Raw genomic sequence first — 4,971 nt, 5'->3', positions numbered from 1 at the left:
TTGGTGGCTGCGGAGGAGGAGGCGGCGGCAGGAGAATTCGCAGTCACGCCTCAGCCCCAAGCTAGCTGCCCAAAGCCGGGAGGAAGCCCTAGACTCCAGGTCCACAAGCTCCCACTTCCCGCCTTACAAGGTTACCTCCTATGGGCTTTCCCAGCGCTGTTGCTGCACCCCAGCTCCTTCCCAAAGATCCCCTCCAAAAAGGACCTGCCCCTTCAGTCACTAGAGTGGGACACAGAAGGATTTGGCCACCATGGAGGCTCCCACTCCCCACCCATCTTCTAGGTGAGAAAACCCAAAGCCCAGGTCAGGATAGTCTGGCCCAAGTTCACAGTCTGTTGCTCTTACACTGCTGTCACCAGACTTGCCAGGTCTCTTGTCGCCTGCCTCTGTACTCTGCTACCCCATTCTACGGACTGGGCACAAGTTCAGGAGTACCACAGGGTGACAGCAAGTGGTGGATGCAGGTAAGAATGCTCCTCTCCGTGATGCGTGGCCTTTAATCCCAGTATGCAGAGGCAGGCAGAGCTCTGTGAGTTCGAGGCCAGCTTGGACTACAGAGCAAGTTCCAGGACACCGGCTGTTACACAGAGAAGCCCTGTCTCAAAACAAACAAACAAACAAACAAACAAAAATAACAAAAATTCAAAACAAAACAATACAAAAAACCCTTTTTTCCCAAAACCAAACAAAAGAAATAAAGAAATGAAAAACAAAACAAAAATGCTTCTCCCTTAGGCAAATAGGAAGTGTGGTAAGGAGGAAGAAAGGAAGGCTAAAGGAGGTTCAGGGACCTTGGGAGGGTGGCTTTGTCCTGCCTGGGTAGCACTGCCACTATTATAGAGCACTCTCCAAGTTGGCCTTGGCCATTGGGCCTTGTGTTCAACTAACAAATAAATGTTTACCTCAGTCAGTAGGATTCCAGCCATAGGGAGGCCAGCTACAAAAGGGACAGTCATACCAGATGCACTCCCAGCTACTGGTGGGGGTGGGGGTGTTGGAGGGTTTGGGAGTGGGGGGTGGGGGGTGTTGGAGGGTTGGAGAGTGGGGGAGTGGGGGGTTGGAGGGTTTGGGAGTGGGGGGTTGGGGGTGGGGGGGTGGAGGGTTGGGGAGTGGGGGGGTGGGGGGTTGGAGGTTACGGGGTTGGGGTGGTGGTGCTTGAGCCCTATGGATTGGAGGGCAGCCAGAGCAAAACAGTGATTGTCTGCCTCCGAGGAGGGAGGGAGGGAGGGAGAGAGGGAAGTAGAGGAGGGCAGGGATGACACGACCTGATAAGGCAGAGGGTAGGGGGAAGGGAAGAGAAGACAGGAGAGGGGGGAGGGAAAGGAGACAGAAGATAGAAAGGGAAACAAGAAGGGAGAGGGGAGAGAGAAAAGGGAGGGAGAGACAGAGACTCACGGTGACCTTGAAGAAATCTTTCAACTATCGAGATTATTCTGAAATTCTTCTGTTGTTGGTGGTGGTTTATTTTTGTTTGTTTTGGTTTTTCGAGGCAGGGTTTCTCTATGCAGCCTTTGACTGTCCTGGACTCACTTTGTAGACCAGGCTGGCCTGGAACTCACAGAGATCCGCCTCCCGAGTGCTGGGATTAAAGGCCTGTGCTACCATGCCTGGCTTTTGTTATTTTGGGTTTTTGTTTTGTTTTGTTTTTTCCGAGACAGGGTTTCTCTGTGTAGCCTTGGCTGTCCTGGACTCACTTTGTAGACCAGGCTGGCCTCGAACTCACAGCGATCTGCCTGCCTCTCCCTCCCAAGTGCTGGGATTAAAGGCATGCCACCATGCCCGGCTGGGGTTTTTGTTTTGTTTTGTGTTTTTGGTTCTGAAAGTCTTCTCAATCTAGCTCCTGGGCATCTTCTTAGGGACCTTCCTTGATGCTCACACCTCCTCCCCCCTACTCCCACCGGACCAGGCAGAACACTCACAACAACTTTTGCTTAGAGCACTCTTCTTCCTCCTGCTGGTCTGGAACTCCTCACTTCCGGCTGGTTACTGTGAATGCTGCTTCCTCAGAGAAGCCTTCCTGACCTCCAACTTCCAGCCCACGCTGCCTGCTTCCTAGCTCCGTTTCCCTTGGGCACTTTATTGTGCTTGCTTTCTGCACCTCGTTTCTTCAGCTGTAAAAAAACGAGGGCTGCAGTAGACCCCACTTCACAGAAGTCCTGGGAGAAATCCCGTAGCCGGCACACCGGCTGCCAGCACATGTTAAACGCTGTGTTTCCTGTCATTCGTTCTCTTAAGGGTTGGATCCTATCAGTCTTGTAGCACAGAGCAGATCACAGGGCCGAGAGGCACAGGATGACTCTTATTGCAACTGCTACTTCTCCCACTGCCTCCATGTTCATATTCCTTTAAAACAGTTCCCAAAGCTGATAGTGCAAGTCAAAAGCCAGCCTGCCCCCCCCCCCCCCCCCCCCCCCCCCCCCCGTGCTCTATCTCCTGTTGCTGTCTCCTTGCTCAGCCAGCTTGGGCTCTCCTGTCTTCTTTGGTCCTCTAGTTCTCTTGGCAAAGTCCCAGAGAACCATTGCTTGCCTTGAAGGCCAGCCTACAAGAATCCAAGCAGCAGCCCGGCAGTGGTGGCGCGTGCCTTTGATCCCAGTACTCGGGAGGCAGAGGGAGACGCAGGTGGATCGCTGTGAGTTCAAGGCCAGCCTGGTCTACAAAGGGAATCCAGGACAGCTACATCTTCCCTGAGGAGGAGAGGGAAACTACGGACAGACAGCAGCACTTCAGGAGGAAGCTACCCAGGCCGGCTAGCCACCATAAAGATGACTGCCTCCTGTCTCTCAGCCTTCCTGGGACTGACATCTTCTGTAATCCCTTCCCCTGCACCGACCATTTCTCCTGTCACAGACTTACCCTCTCAGCCTAGAGACATGCTCTAGAATCTGCACTTGGGAGGCAGAGGCAGGCAGATCTCTGTGAGTTCGAGGCCAGCCTGGTCTACAAAGCGAGTCCAGGACAGCCAAGGCTACACAGAGAAACCTTGTCTCAAAAGACAAAAACAAAACAAAAAAGCAAAGAACGGGTAAGCACATAAAAAGTATTGCCAATGATATTGTCTTAGTCATTTTGGACTGCTATAAAACAACAGATTATATGCCTTAAACAAGATAAATGTGTCTTCTTACAATTCTAGAGTCCCCAAATCCCAGATCAAGACTCAGCAAGGGTGGTTTCTGGTGAGGTCACACTGCTGCCTGAATTGCACCTGGCTGCCTCCTCTCCCCTGACTTCACATGGTGATGGCAAGCCTTCTGGGGTCTCACTTGGTAAATGCCGTAGTCTTTAATCCTTTAGGTTGAAGCCCTAACCCTGATGACTTCATTTAAACGTAAGTTGTGTGGGGGCAGGTTCTCTTCTTAGGTACTGTCACAGGGAGGAGAGAGGAAGGCTTCAGCACATGAATCGAGGGAGGTGATCAAGCCACGAGGGGGTGGTGGGCAGCCTGCTCCCGCAGTGTGAGGACACCAGTAGATGCTGTGGTATTGGCCAAGAGAGATTCCCCATTTCCCAGTGTGGATCTGGCCTACCACAGTGCTGAACTGGTGACCAGCACTTGCTCTTGGGGTTACCATAAAGGACATATATCATTGGAAAGCATTCTTTTTTGTTTTTTGGGTTTTTGTTTTGTTTTGTTTTTGCTTTTTCAGAGACAAGGTTCCTCTGTGTTATCTTGGCTGTCCTGGACTCCCTTTGTAGACCAGGCTGGCCTTGAACTCACATCGATCTGCCTGCCTCTGCCTCCAGAGCGCTGGGATGAAAGGCGTGCGCCACCACGCCCAGTTAGAAGGCATTCTTTACTTTCACAGGTGCTTGGCAAAAATTCATTCAAGTGATCAAGCCAAATATGGCCCTCTGCCTGCTTCTGGGTGGCCAGAGAGCTAAGAAAAGTAAGTTAAAGGGCTGGAGAGATGGCTCAGCGGTTAAGAACACTGTCTGCTCTTTCAGAGGTCCTGAGTTCAATTCCCAGCAACCGCATGATAGTTTACAACCATCTATAAGGAGATCTGGCACCCTCTTCTGGTGTGCAGGTAGAATACTGTATATGTAATAAATAAATCTTTTTTAAAAATTAGTTAAGAGACGTTATTGCTACATTGCTCAGGCTGGCTTCAAATTCCTGGGTTCAAAAGATTCTGCTGGGTATGGTGGCATATGACTTTAATCCAGCACTTGGGAGGCAGAGGCTGGTGGATCTCTGTGAGTTCAAGGCCAGCCTGAACAACAAAGCGAGTCCAGGATAGCCAGGGCTACACAGAGAAACCCGGTCTAAAAAAAAAAAAAAAAAAAAAAAAAACCAACAACAACAAAAAGACAAAAGAGCCTGACCAGTGGCAAACAGGCCTGTGATCCCAGCACTCCAGGAGGCAGAGGCAGGTGGATATCTGTGAGTTCAAGGCCAGCCTGGTCTACAAAGGAAGTCCAGGACAGCTAAAGCTACACAAAGAAATCGTGTGTGTGTGTGTGTGTGTGTGTGTGTGTGTGTGTGTGTGTGTGTGTGTGTGTCAGGGAGAAAAAAAAAAAAAAAAAGTAGTATTTCAGGGGATAAGGAAATTATGTTAAAACCCAATTGCAATGTGCATAAACAAAGTTGGGAACACAGCCAGGCTCCATTTATGTACTGCACACAGCAGCTTTCATGTTACCATGACAGAGCCGAGTAGCTGCAAGCTGCAACCAAGACCGGATGGCCAGCGAAACCAAAAATATTTATACTCTGGTCCTTTACAGAAACTGTTTGCCACTCTCTGAGCCACACCAACTTCCAATTCCAAAAGAGGGATAGTGTAACCGTCCTTGTGAGAAAGCTTCCAGACCTCCTGTCTGCAGTGTGGGGGCCGGCCCCTGGCCAGATCACTTTGAAAAGTAGTTGTCGACCTTTGGCTGCATAGGCAGAGCTAACAAGGCTAACCTGGCTATAGAGACCTTGTCTCAAAAACAAAAGGTAGCGGTGGACCCTGGGGGAGATGATGC

Source organism: Acomys russatus, chromosome 29 (assembly GCF_903995435.1).
Source record: "Acomys russatus chromosome 29, mAcoRus1.1, whole genome shotgun sequence".
Classification (NCBI taxonomy): domain Eukaryota; kingdom Metazoa; phylum Chordata; class Mammalia; order Rodentia; family Muridae; genus Acomys; species Acomys russatus.
Note: the sequence above shows the minus strand (reverse complement) of the source record.